Raw genomic sequence first — 15,676 nt, forward strand, 5'->3', positions numbered from 1 at the left:
AGGTAAGGTTAGCAGGTCGCTCTTCTTGTCGTTACACATCAGACCGTGCATATTTTTCCAGATGAATTTACACATTTACGACTATTTCTGCAATTATATTTATGTGACTACTTATTGATGATTATCATATTTTTTTTTCTTGGCAAGTGCCCGGCAAGGTAAGGTTAGCAGGTCGCTCTTCTTGTCGTTACACATCAGACCGTGCACATTTTCCATTTTTTTGTGTATATGACTGTACTCCAGTTTTGTTTGTATGCACTATGAAATAGTTAAGATATAACACACACCAGTCGACTTTGACATTTTTTTTTTTTTTGCCTTATGACATCTCAACATCGTGACTGTTTCACATTTTTTTTTGCTACTGCATTGTATTATTCTGTGTACATTTTTTCGCATCCGAACACTGTCAATGTCTTGGACATATTACGTTTTCTGTCATGTTATGCTGTATGGTTAATTGTGTCACCATAAACCAGTCATTATTTAGTGGGTATAGGATTTAAATGCAAGACATTAATCTTTGTTCATCAATTTCAGAAAGGAATGATGATTCTAAGAAATAAATTTAACATAAATGGGAATTTCACCTACGGAATAAACGAAAGGAGATGCAATAACTTTATGAGGAAGAGTAAAGGGATCAGGATTAACAAGCATTAACAAGACTATACTATACTCATCACAGAATAGCAGTCTTAACTAATTTTTTCTTTCAGAATACAAGGTGATTGATGCAGGCTGTCAGACTGAACTACACATCTTAGTTTTAGTGATGAAATATGCTAGAGATAAGGAATAGTTGTATAATGAGTAACGAAGTGATTTTTTGCAGATGATAATGAATACTGATGAATAATGATGAAGGATATGATGTTATGAATAATGAAGTTTTTCTTTACAGGTGACAGATGAGAATAATGTTGAAGTTATGTATTTATGCTACGTAGTTATTTAAGTATTTGTTGCAGTTTGCTTTGACAGCAGGTGTTACATTGCATAGTAGGATGACGGAAAGTTTTGGAAAGGACAGCTATGGAACACATTTTATACACATTTCACTACTTGTTAATTCGAAGTTCACTACTTTTCAGCATAGTGTGCGTTTCTTCTTTCAGGTCAATAATCCGTTTTTGTATTTTTTCCAGGAGAAGTTTTTCATGACACTTACTAAACCTGTTACTTATTATACCTGTTCTAGTACTTGCATTTTTATATTTTTTACCCATTTGTGTTTATCATTTATAAATGTGATCACATGTACTGCCTTGTTACATAATCTTGCTACAGCTGACTCATGACGAATGACGTTACCTATCCTCATTTGCAGCAATAGGTCAAAAGCAAAAAGTATTATGCCTCAGCAATTAATTATCGATCCCAACGCAATGCATTGCTACCAAAAAAAAATGTATTACCAGTCCCACATAATGTCACTAGTTTATGATAATTCTGAATAATACTGATCAACTCTGAATAGCATGTCACTCGAGTAATGACCTCTTAATGAGACTATATTCAAAATAATGCTTTGTCACTAGCTAATAACTGCCACTGTTTATTGTAATGCCTGTGATTACTAATGATTTGACTGTAATTAACTGATTTTTAATAATGACTTTGTAATGATCTGAATAATACTGAATGATGAACTATGTTTTATTCTATTCAATACTTGATGGCCACTGAGTGCCAATAATTAATGTCAATCAACGAAATTGTTATTAATTATGCCATTAATTAACTCTTGTTTTCAATGTTGATACTTTGTTGTTGGAAATGAATGTGACTGTTTCATAATGCTTTGTAATTAGGAAAAGACTAATGATTCTTAATAGATTGGAATGACACATAATTAATTAACTATGGTACTGTTTAATAATGCTTTGTAATTAATTAAGGCTACAAATGATTAATTAATTAACTGTAATTAGACAAATGATTAATTAACGACAAATGATTAATTAACTGTAATTATACAAATGATTAATTAACTGTAATTAGACAAATGATTAATTAATGACAAATGATTAATTAACTGTAATTAGGAAAAGGTTAATGATTCTTAATTATACTCTGTAACTGAAAAGAATGCGATTATTTCATAATATTTTGTAACCAGGAAAAGAAGGCTACTGATTCTATGTAAAACAATTAATGAACATTTTTCTGTAATACTACATACTTGGTACAGAAATGTTCAATAACTGGGCTATGAATGCCACGAACTATCAATGAAGACTGTAATTGTCAATATTATGTGACTTGATGTCCTTCACCTCATAAGCTGACTACCCTGAATTACTGCAATGTCCATTTGTCCTGTTTATCCCAGTGATCATGGAGCACTATATTTGGTTTTGCACTAATTCTACGTTGGTGTGCCTTGTAAGAGTGTGGTGTTGACACGACATGCTGTCCACCACCATGAGCGATGAAGACATTATTATGGTCCCACTGTTTGGTGTACCTAATGTACTGCCAAAATGAAAACATGGAACATTACTACGACAGTTCAGTGTCTTGGCTACACTGATAAATTCTGATGGGAAAATAACTTCAAGTTGTGTCACTTGGTGTTGTACTACTGTGGAAAGATATGGACTTTCAGAGCAGCTGTGTGCAATCTAAAGTGCTACAACCATGATGCAATCCTTCCCTTTCCTATCCTGATTCTTGACACATAAAAAAAAAAAAAAAAAAAAAAAAATTTTTTTTTTGGTAACATCATTTATGTTCATAGGTTATACATTTTTCGATTCGCTAAACTCCAGTGTGAGTACACTTATGTCACTGGTCGACATGATGTTTGCCATTATGTTTATTTGTTGTGAAAATACTAAAGACATTTTTCAGTGCATGTGCACTTTGGACATGAATTTTTTTTGCCATTATGTTTATTTGTTGTGAAAATGCTAAAGACATTTTTCAGTGCATGTACACTTGTCAACATAATATTTTTTGCCAGTCTGTTTATTTGTTCTGAATATGCTAAAGAATTTTTTCAGTGCCTGTGCACTTTGTTATCTGTCAAATAATTTGTATATACTTTTCTGATTTGCTACTATGTTTTGTACTCACATTTTGTCTTTGTCTGATATATTTTGTACTTAGTGCGTGTGCACAACATTTACTTTATGTACTACATCTAATTATTCTTGCCAGTCTGTTTATTTGTTCTGCATATGCTAAAGAATTTTTTCAGTGCCTGTGCACTTTATCTGTCAAAAAGTTTGTATATACTTTTCTGATTTGCTACTATGTTTTGTACTCACATTTTGTCTTTGTCTGATATATTTTGTACTTAGTGCGTGTGCACAACATTTACTTTATGTACTACATCTAATTATTCTTGCCAGTCTGTTTATTTGTTCTGCATATGCTAAAGAATTTTTTCAGTGCCTGTGCACTTTATCTGTCAAAAAGTTTGTATATACTTTTTTCTGATTTGCTACTATGTTTAGTATTCACATTTTGTCCTTGTCTGATATATTTTGTACTTAGTGCGTGTGCACAACATTTAAATATTCTGTAAGTTGTAGGATTTTGTTAATTAAAGAAAAATTTTGCCGCGCTTGGCAAGTCCAAATGACTCACCATCGCTGCCAAATTTTTGCCCCCCGAGTGGAGGGTTATGAAACACGTATGTAACGCAGCAGCGATGGCGAGGCATTGTAGCATCTGTGACCAGAGAGTATGCGCTTGACCGCGCGAGTGTTGCGAGCGGTTCTCAGTCAGTAGTAGTCTTTGCGAGTTAGTTGTCGCTATGCAGAGTAGCAGTCAGTCAGTCGTTGCGAGTCTGTCAGTTCAGTCGTTGCGAGTCTGTAGCTCTGTCTAGTTGAGAGCAGTACTCAGTCTGTAGTCGTCATGCAGAGCGGTCGGTCAGTAGTAGCAGCCCAGTGCGGTTGTGTGATGTAGGCGGTCGGCAACAATGGTCAAGATGAGGAATAAGGTATACTGTTAATTAATATAATCATTAGATAATGAAAAATTTTATTTATTGTAATTATTCTCCAACAAGTCTCCCAATAATAATTTTTTATTTCAAAAGCATTTTCTCAAAAGTTTAATTTTTTTGAACTAAAGATCTCGTTGCACTTCCCATTTCATTCCACTTCTTTTTGAAGAAAAATTTCACTAGAATTACAAAAAAAAGGAGAATATTATTATTTGCAATGTAGTTCCTCCAAGTGGTGCGCAACAACAAGAGCAGATATGTGACATCCATTTATTCTGAGGTAAGACTTTAATTCTGATTGTTTTTCACAGGGCCAAAGACCGATGTTTCGGTTTAATTGAATTTTCTTGTCACTGAATGGACTTTAATTTTTTGAAGGATTTATAATTGAGTCAGATTGCGAATTTCACATTTGTTGCCATTGTCAGTACATTTGATTGTAGGCAGGTTACGCATAGAGCCATGTCCATCAGCATTTCTAATTAGTATGGTTATTTTCTTTTAAAATTTTTGTGGGGAGGTTACAGCGTCGCAATGTAGTAAATTCCGGAAATCTCGTTGGATGCGCTGAATGTGTAGTCTGTATTAAAGAGAACGGTCGTCCTATGCAATAGTTATTCATTGAGAGACAATCTGAAGTTTATTGAGAAAGAGATAGCTTTTCCCTTTGGCCCAAAACGACAACTCAAGAACCATTTAAAAGAGAACACGCTAATTCGATCTGAAAGAGTTCATCGAGTGCTGAGTTTTGAATTTTAAATTTTAGTGGGCTGCAAAAGTCAACGCCTGAAGTGGCTGAGTTTTGTCTGATTATTTGAAGATCATACAGCCGAAAAGTGGCAGTGACACTCAGGTATTTTGTTTTATTTTTTTAATTAAATTTCCGCTTAGTGATATTTTTAATAGATTACCAGCACTCGAAAAATAAAACGCTGACCTGTACCTGTAGTTCATCTTCATCTACATCTACATCTACATGGATACTCTGCAAATCACATTTAAATTCCTGGCAGAGGGTTCATCGAACCACCTTCACACTTCTCTATTATTCCAATCTCGTATAGCGCGCGGAAAGAACGAACACCTATATCTTTTCGTTTGAGCTCTGATTCCCCTTATTTTATTGTGGTGACCGTTTCTCCCTATGTTGGTCGGTGTCAACAAAATATTTTCACATTCGGAGGAGAAAGTTGGTGATTAGAATTTCGTGAGAAGATTCTGTCGCAACAAAAAACGCCTTTGTTTTAACGATGTCCAGCCCAAATCCTGTATCATTTCAGTGACACTCTCTCCCATATTTCTCAATAATACAAAACGTGCTGCCCTTATTTGAAGGCCGGCCGGAGTGGCCGAGCGGTTCTAGGCGCTTCAGCTTGGAACCGCGCGACCGCTACGGTCGCAGGTTCGAATCCTGCCTCGGGCATGACTGTGTGTGATGTCCTTAGGTTAGTTAGGTTTAAGTAGTTCTAAGTTCTAGGGGACTGATGACCTTAGATGTTAAGTCCCATAGTGCTCAGAGCCATTTTTTAACCTTATTTGAACCCTTTCGATGTTGATTTAATTTCAGCAAATAAAGAAAACAGTTAAAACTGAAAAAGTCAGTAACCGACTTATCTTTTATCCGCAAAATTATTACAAGAAAAAATAATATAAGGCTTATTTGAAAGCACACTAATATCTGGAATATATCTTTTCGGAATAAAGTAAATCCAAAGGCCAATAAAGTAAAAGACTGGAATGCTGGTAAAAGCAAAATTCAAAGAAATTAAAGAAAAGGAATAGTATTTTTCAATGAACGACTTGTAACGAAAAGAAAGATAATTAATCCTTAGATATGGAAAGAAAGTTTGGTGTTATGGAAAAGTGATTAATTATAAATGAAAAGTTAGTCCATTTAGTTCTGAAAGATTGAGATTAACGATACAGTTTATTATAACAAAATTTCAACAGAGTCAAGGATATTGTTGTAGCAAGGTGCTACCACAGTCTAACATAACAGTCGCGACACTTCGCCTTGATTTTGTTGCCTACAGCGCCAGCAGCGCCCCAAGCGGCTGGTAGGTTGAACTGTGAGTTCGGCGCGATCGTGAAAGCAAATAGTGATTGTTTATTTTGATTTATACAATGATTTTTACCATCGAGAGCGTTTGTAGCGCAATAAATTGCAACAGCAACAGGAAGAAGACACCACAGCTGTGTCTTTTTAGGTTTCCTAAGGATCCTGAGAGGTATATACCATCATGTTACTAAATTGTATAGTCAGGATTCACTTGCAAACTATATGTGTATAAATGATAAATGTTTCGTTTTAGGAGCAGAAAATGGCTAGTTAATAGCAGACGAGAAGACCTTATGAAGAAAGACCCAGTTTACCAGTATAATAATATTAGGTTTTGTCCGCCACATTTCGAAGAAAACCAGTTCATGGACGCAGACAATAACAAACTCGTGTGGAATGCAGTGCCCACACTGTTTGACATCCCAAATAAGCCACTTCTACTGACGATGAAGAGGAAACTGCCACAAAGATTCGACAGTCAATCTAAAGCTGTAGAACAATCGTATGACACAGAAGCAGCCAGTTCAGCTCTCCATGTATCAGTGCAAGATTCGTGCGAATCGTTACCACAGACGTGCTTTGACGATAAAGTGGTTAGATTAAGTGCAGCTGTTCGTGTCTTACAAAAGCGTGTGAAGTGTCAGATTGTGCAGATCGAGCGAAACTATTACGAGACAAGGAAAGTGCCTACAGACACATTGTTTGAAAATTATTCAAATATTTGGTTTTTCGTGAAATGTAATGTAATCAGCTCATTATAATGTTTTCAGCATATTTCTGCCACTATTTGGCAGTTGCTTGACCCACTTAGAATAATATAAAGATTAAGGTCGTACTTGTGGCAACAGGCGACAATGACACACACAGTAGGCCTACAGAACGATAAACGAGCTGTCGATCGCTTTTGCATGTAGAGGTACATGTCTGTGCTTCTTACATGTGAATCTGTGTGTTTATATTCTTTTGACATCAACGTGGTAAGCTGCAATTCTGTCCAATGTCACAAGTGTTTCTTCACGAATGTGTTGTAGCTTGCCACTCTATTCATGTTTTTTGTCCATGCTTGCGCTTATTTTAGAATCATTAATAGAAACATATATGCCTTCTGATGCCAAACAAACTCTTGGAGGCAAGAAAATAACTCGAATAATTCGGAAATTACGTAGGAAATGGATGCAAACAAACATCATGCTTACGACGCGTCTGACGTTCACCTTACCTGCCGCTTGGAGCGCTAGTGTCGCTCCATCTGTCAAACGGCAACAACTTTTACAGCAGTAAGTGTCGCGACTGTAATGTTAGACTGTGGTGCTACTTAAAGAGGTTATCGTTGATTGACAACGAGACATAAACAATATAAAATTATATCTTTTCTTTGTGAATGTATTCTCCAATATAGGTTGCTGTTATTGGTGAAGCAAATACATCATTCGTACTCACCGTAGACTCTCACATTTAGTATTTTTCTTACGACTGATACTAGTTTTGTTCGTATTTTATCTTTCGAGCCTAGTTAACCCAGATAGTTCAAAATGGTTCAAATGGCTCTAAGCACTATGGGACTTAACATCTGAGGTCATCAGTCCCCTAGACTGATACGTTATTGTAATTAATATCCAGATAGCTATCACTGACCCCATTATACCACGAAGTGTTATTGTGTCCATCCTTTCGTACATAGTGATTTCCTAGTGAGCGACAGTGTAATTTACAGCATGAGAAGCTGAATATAAAATCATACGTGACGTCGTTGTATTAGTACAGACGATTATTTCAAGACACACATATTACGTCGTTGAGTGTAGGCAAGGTCTTGTCAGGACAACTTATATTACGAGAGTGCGCTACACTGGCCGACGTTGCTTTTCACCTACGCATTGCAGTGCTGATAGCGCTTGTTCATACAGTATGTCTCCTACGATTGAAACATAGTACAAAGTTGACGTTAGTGGTATCCAAAGAGTAGCGCAGTACAATTTCTTCCTTAGGGGCGCTAGAAGGAGCTTGTAACACGCCTATATACTGCTCTTATAACAGTGGAAGACTTCAAAGAATCTTAATCCAGCGGATCACTAAAGTTTCAGATGCAGAGAGGTCACTTTGAGCATCTGCTCTGAAGACTATGTATGTTTTGTGAAGGACGTGCCGTCACTCACAGTATGTTTAACATGTTATAGCTGCCCGAATGAGATTTCCACTCTGCAGCGGAGTGTGCGCTGATATGAAACTTCCTGGCAGATTAAAACTGTGTGCCGGACCGAGACTCGAAGTCGGGACCTCTGCCTTTCGCGGGCAAGTGCTCTACCAACTGAGCTACTCAAGCACGACCCACGCCCCGTCCTCACAGCTTTACTTCTGCCAGTATCTCGTCCCCTACCTTCCAAACTTTACAGAAATGTCATTCTGGAAACATCCCCCAGGCTGCGGCTAAGCCATGTCTCCGCAATATCGTTTCTTTCAGGAGTGCTAGTTCTGCAAGGTTCGCAGGAGAGCTTCTGTAAAGTTTGGAAGGTAGGGGACGAGATACTGGCAGAAGTAAAGCTGTGAGGACGGGGCGTGAGTCGTGCTTGGGTAGCTCAGTTGGTAGAGCACCTGCCCGCGAAAGGCAAAGGTCCCGAGTTCGAGTCTCGGTCCGGCACACAGTTTTAATCTGCCAGGAAGTTTCATGTTATACCTGGCTGTTCTTACTGTATGTGTGCTATAACTACACGTTGATAGGTTTTCTTGGTATGGCACGTAGAATATTTCTGACATGTCTAATTAATAGATAGTATGTTCAAAACTCGTAAAAAAACTTGTAGTAGGATATGTATCATACAAGGTGCAGCATTTTTTGAGCTGATCAGAATTAGAAAGTACAAAAAAACTATAAGCAAACCCGGAACCGACCTCTCGAATTCTAGTATGCTATCGAAGACCTGTACCCACTGCGATAACTGTAGATCATATATGCCGGGAATTTAATGAAAATACTTACCGTACATGTAATTACAATGTTGCCAAGCAGGCTTTCTTTGAGATCCATTTTCTAAAGAAAATATGTACGGGACGAAACTTTTGTTACAGACTTTTTTCTACCTTTAGTATCCAAGGAATCTCACAAAGTGCGCGAATTTTGGTCCACCCTCTGCTATCAGTATATACAATATCTGATCGAATTTATCAGGAAACCTGTGTTTAATGTGGAATTGCGCAAGTCAACTGTTGGTGATGTGATTGTGAAGTGGAAAAGCGAAGGAACAGCCACACCTAAACCAAGACCATGTAGATCTCATGTACTGACGGATTGGGACCGTCGAGTATTCCAGAAGATAGTTGTAAAAACCGCGTGAAATCAGCGAAAAATTATAAAGTGCTACCAGCAGTCCAGATAGTATAATGATTGTGCATATGAGCTAAAAAGACTGGAGCAGAATGGTCGAGCAGCTCCTTGCAAGCCACACATTTCTGTAATCAAAGCCGAGGTTGTGCAAGGAGCGACGACACTGGACAGTGGACGACTGGAAACGAGTGATCTGGAATGATAATTTACTCCATACCCTGTGACAGTTCTATGCAAGAGTTCGGGTTTAGCGAATGCCAGGAGAACATTACTTGCCACTACGTATAGCGCCAACAGTGAACTGTGGCAAGGTAGTTTTACAGTATGGGGGTGTTTTTCGTAGTTAGGGTGTTGTCCACTTGTTGCGCTTAAGAAGACGCTAAATGCGGAAGGATATAAACACATTTTATAGCACTGTATAAAGCGAACAGTAGAGGAAAAAGTCGGGCCTGATGTATTAACCGTTCTCTGCTAGCGTGGCGAGTAGACTTTCGTGGACTCTGCTCAAACATTTGCCGAATTCTTTACATCGTGTCATCAGAAGTGCGAGGTCGACCTAGACTCTCTAATTTGCACAAGCCTCCTGTCTCTTCAAATTGACGCTACCAACGATAAATGTTTTTGGGTGCAGGTGGATCAGTGCCAAAACGTCGACGCTACACCGAAATCACTGACTCACTCTTTGCAAACTGCAGCACACAAAACGTCTTCTGTTGAGCGGATACCATCTTACTTCTGACTGACTGCAAACTGAGAAGACGCACTTACTGACATCTAATGGCGATTTCCTGAAACTCTAGGCCACACCTATTCAAACATCACACATTTCCTGGCTGGCATGTGCCATGTTTCGTAATTATTACCGTCGAAAATCAGGTCATTATTTTTGAAACATCCTGTATTTATTCATTGTGGATATATTTGGATAATATGTCTAAGCTGCCTTACATTATAAAGCTGAATGGTTGCTAATACAGTCAGTTTGACCAACGTGATGGCTAGAACCGGTTATAAATTCGTGACCAGTTGTAAGGTGTTTATAGGCTTTTAGACGCCACTGATCAGTCTCATGTTCGGTATCGTGTACAGGATCCACAATTTTTATTGAAAGTAAATTAATTATTTAATGACAGCAAAAATACATCTATATTTTTTCCTAGTTCTGTGTAAGTAATTACACTAATGGCCATTGAAATTGCTACACCACGAAGATGTCGGGTCACAGACGTGAAATTTAACCGACAGGAAGAAGATGCTGTGATATGCAAATGATTAGCTTTTCAGAGCATTCACACAATGTTGGTGCCGGTGGCGACACCTACAACGTGCTGAAATGAGGAAAGTTCCAACCGATTTCTCATATACAAACAGCAGTTGACCGGCGTTGCCTGGTGAAACGCTGTTGTGATGCCTCGTGTGAGGAGGAGAAATGCGTACCATCACGTTTCCGACTTTGATAAGGGTCAGATTGTAGCCTATTGCGATTGCGGTTTATCGTATGGCGACATTGCTGCTCGGTTGGTCGAGATCCAATGACTGTTAGCAGAATATGGAATCGGTGGGTTCAGGAGGGTAATACGGAACGCCGTGCTGGATCTCAACGGCCTCGTATCACTAGCAGTCGAGATGACAGGCATCTTATCCGCATGGCTGTAACGGATCGTGCAGCCACGTCTCGATCCCTGAGTCAACAGATGGGGACGTTTGCAAGACAACAACCATTTGAACGAACAGTTCGACGACGTTTGCAGCAGCATGGACTATCAGCTCGGAGGCCGTGCCTGCGGTTACCCTTGACGCTGCATCACAGACAGGAGCGGCTGCGATGGTGTACTCAACGACGAACCTGGGTGCACGAATGGCAAAAAGTCATATTTTCGGATGAATCCAAGTTCTGTTTACAGCATCCGTGTTTGGCGTCATCGCGGTGAACGCACTTTGGAAGCGTGTATTTGTCATCGCCATACTGGCGTACCACCCAGCGTGATGGTATGGGGTGCCATTGGTTACACGTCTCGGTCACCTCTTGTTCGCCCTGACGGCACTTTGAACAGTGGACGTTACATTTCAGATGTGTTACGACCCATGGCTCTAGCCTTCATTCGATCCCTGCGAAACCCTACATTTCAGCAGGACAATGCACGACCGCATGTTGCAGGTCCTGTACGGGCCTTTCTGGATACAAAAAATGTTCGACTGCTGCCCTGGCCAGCACATTCTCCAGATCCCTCACCAATTGAAAACGTCTGGTCAATGGTGGCCGAGCAACTGGTTCGTCACAATAGGCCAGTCACTACTCTTGATGAACTGTGGTATCGTGTTGAAGCTGCATGGGCAGCTGTACCTGTACACGCCATCCAAGCTCTGTTTGACTCAATACCCAGGCGTATCAAGGCCGTTATTACTGCCATAGGTGGTTGTTCTGGGTACTGATTTCTCACGATCTATGCACCCAAATTATGTGAAAATGTAACCACATGTCAGTTCCAGTATAATATATTTGTCCAATGAATACCCGTTTATCATCTGCATTTCTTCTTGGTGTAGCAATTTTAATGGCGAGTAGTGCATGATGAATCTGCATACGTGTTTAGCAAATGGAACTCTCTAATGAATTAACACTTGAAGAGTCTGCCTTTAACACTGGTGTTATACAAGAGGTATCATTGCAAAAGAATAGTCCGCCCCGATAGCTGAGTGGTCAGGGTGACGGATTGCCGTCCTATGGGCCCGGGTTCGATTCCCAGCTGGGTCGGAGATTCTCTACGCACAGGGAATGGGTGTTGTCTTCATCATCATTTAATCCACATCCGGCCCGCAGGTCGCCCAATGTGGCGTCGAATGTAATAAGACCTGCACCAAGGCGGTCGGACCTGCGCCGCAAGGGGCCTCTGGGCCAATGACGCCAATCGCTCATTTCCCTTTCATTGCGAAAGAATTATTATTGTAAGAAAAGGTGACCAAAGTGTCTCAAATCTGTTCTTAATTTAATAGCAGAAAATCCTAAATTACTTGAAGAGACATTGGAAATACTTTTCTGAGAATCATTCTGTACTGTCACAACATTTATTATGTTATTTCATCTTTACCCTGAAATGGTAATGGGGGAAATCTGTAATTTAGTCAAGGAAAAGAGGGCGCCACTCAATAAAAAATTATTCTACTGGTCGGATAAAGAACCCGGTACGCACAAGTCGAAAAAGGACACGCCGAAGGCCAGGGGGCCAGATAGGTCGGTATATTGCTTCTGTGGGTCTCTTTGCTGCAAAGCCTAATGTGAGGCACTTCAACAGCTGCCGGGATATAATGAAAAATTTTGGTTGTGAGTGTAGACGTTGATCATGCAAAGGTCTTATTTCTGAGCACGTACTCCAGTCCTGCTGAGGTGCGACCACATTCACAACAGCCATTGCTGCTGTTTCATTCATGCAGCATGAAAACCGCGAGTTGCTCGACACCAATGCACCAGTCACAAACTGCCTAGTAATGAAATACACTGGCATAGCCAAGTAACAGTCGGACTGAAACATTAATGTCCTGTTTGCCTCAGCCATTATGACCAACGAGGTTATCAGTCACGGATCTGAGACCTCGACTGCGCGGAGTTACGAAGCGTGTTGTAACACCACAGCAAGATAATTTCTAAAATCTGTTACTTGAATTTTGAGAACGCACCGGTTGATTAACAACTGTGATAGAACCATATTTATTGTATTAAAGATTCTCGGACTTCTTGCAGCGTCATTTCTGGGTGAAAAGATGGACAACCATCAGCTGTATGATGGAATGACAATGAAAATTTGTGCCGGACCAGGACTCGAAACCGGATTTCCTGCTTGTCACGAACTGTCGCCTTACCATTTGGCTATCCGAGCACGACATACTGCCATCATAATTCAGAATAACACAGACACTGCAATATCCTTTTCTGTTTCAGACTGCTGCCACCCCAAAGTTATGACACTATAATTGCCTGTCGAAGTACTGTTTTATCCTTGTATGTTGACGATTAACTGATTGACAACAGTAATTGTATTTAAATGCATTATGCAATATGAGACACGATTAAAAATGTTTACCAAATGTTTAGTATGACAGTCTTCTTCTACTCATTGCATTGTATTATGACAGCCTTCAGTTAATTTCATATTCCTTATTACAAATAAGTACCGCATTTGAGGAAGAACCCTCTCTGTAATGCGAATTAACGAATCCATGTTACTTCTCTGTCAAACTTCAAGCCATAGCAGCTGGTCGGATCGAGCTGCGAACGCCCATTAGTTGTCAGTACTGGAAGACAAATAACAAAACATCCTCTAACCCCGCAGCGACCGCACTGCTCCTGAGGTAACAGGCCAACTTCACGTAACTCGTGGCTGAATCTATCAGCCTCAATTAAGCACATCTTAAAGATATATTACCGCCTCTGTAAGTATTTTTGTTTGTTATAAGCAGGAAAGCTACACTCTTAAGAAGCTCGTAACGTTAGTTAACGTTGTAGGAATGCAACCAGCGATAACCACGGCTGAAGTCAGATGATAAACTGATCGTCTGGCAGACGTCAGTAGCGTTCACATACTTGTCGTCAGGAGCGCTGTGAAATGCCTTCTTCTTGCTGCAGCGCGGAGATCTGTGACCTTAATTTTGTCGGTGCTTTTTGCTTTGCCTAGTTTATTCGTTCGCTTGGTTATCAAGCAAAACTTGATTGCATACGTTCTGCGTTAGTGAATACATTGCATTTTCTTGGTGAAGGCACGCGATTTATCTGAATAAAATGTTACTCCAAAACCACACAGTCGTTTGTGTCTGATTCTCGCTGCGATCAGAAGGCAATATGGAGTTCGCAAGCCTAGCGAGCCGCAGACTTGAGACAGTGGTGACCCGGACGTCTTTGGATTCGGATGTTGGTTACTAGATGTCCGCCAGAAAAATGTATACACACTTTAAGGAACGAAAGGTATTACTTATGTGTTTATTTTACATTTAATAATTGATCACACATGTTGTACAACCTTCAGTTTAGCACATGGTTACTTTAAATGTTCAAAATGTTCACCGTTGGCAGCTATACACGTGACAAAACGACGAGCGGTCGCCCCAACTACGTCAGTCAATGTTACAGTGGAGATCGCTGGACATGTCTCTGTAATCTCCTGGCGAAGTTCCTCCAGCGTGCGTGGCTTACGTCGATAGTCGTTATCTTTCACAGTTCTCCACAAGTAAAAATCCACAGGCGTTAGATCTGGCGACCCTGGAGGGAACTCAATGGGCCCTCTTCGTTCAATCCAATGCCACGGACAATTGCCATCTAGGAAAGCTCGTACGGCTAGATAGGTGACTGTGGTGGCGCCCTGTTCTGTTGGTAGAAGACCTGTTCATCAGCTCCATAAAGTCACGTATACCTGGCAAAATTGATCTGCGTAACATTTCCAGATACACTTCTCCAGTGACATTAGCATCAAAGAAGAAGGATCCTACTAAGCCCTTAGATGACAGTCCACACCACACATGAACCCCTGACCTCTTTATCCACATAAACATGCGGATTTTCCGGTGTCCAGTGCACAGTGTTATGCCGATTCCCGGTTCCATTATGTTTAAATTGTGCCTCGTCACTCCACACTATCTTCGTCACAAATTGTTCGCCATCAGTTACCATTTGCCGATAGCATTCGCAAAATTACATTCGGCAGTCAGGATCGTCATCATTAATCGCGTGCAATAATCGTGGAATGTAAAATTGTACTGCTAACCCCCACCTCACGTACACATTGCATAGCAGACTTCTGTAGAGAATTACCAAACGTTTCCAACATGAGAGCCGACGAAGGAGGACTTGTAGCTGTACACTGTCTTCCTGCTCTTCCTTTGTGAATATCACAAATCATTCCGTGCAATTCAAACTTGTCAATGATGCGTTTAATTGTTAGGTGGGTTGGCGGTTCTGTTTCAACACATTACATTTTCGTTGCTCGAATGTCAAGCGTGCTCCAGTTATCTTGTTTTCTCAATACCGAGATGAAAGTACTAACAGCTATTGAGCCAAAGACTATAGTACAACACACTCGTAACTCAAATCAGACAACAATATCGATACCTCTGTAGAGCCTGACAAATTGTGTATACATTTTTCTGGTGGACTCTGTATTATAAGTACGGCTGAGAACCGCGGGTCGTACGAACGCCTGATTGGGTCTGCATGCAGCTCGTGGGCCGTAGTTTGATGGCAACTGCTCTAAAGTACGGATAATTTAATATGATCTGCTGGGCTCAGTCTTTTTCGTTATATAAATACATTGGTGCAAGGGTACCTAGTGATAGCCTTAAGTCCTCTAAC

At 40.0% G+C, this 15,676-nt stretch overlaps 1 protein-coding gene across 1 annotated transcript in view; it reads right to left on the minus strand.

Annotated features, from left to right (window-relative positions):
* The window catches only part of LOC124613229 (synaptotagmin-5), a 128,902-nt gene that overhangs the window by 113,038 nt on the left and 188 nt on the right, over nucleotides 1-15,676 (minus strand). The window lies entirely within an intron of this gene.

This window comes from Schistocerca americana, chromosome 4 (assembly GCF_021461395.2).
Source record: "Schistocerca americana isolate TAMUIC-IGC-003095 chromosome 4, iqSchAmer2.1, whole genome shotgun sequence".
Taxonomy (NCBI): domain Eukaryota; kingdom Metazoa; phylum Arthropoda; class Insecta; order Orthoptera; family Acrididae; genus Schistocerca; species Schistocerca americana.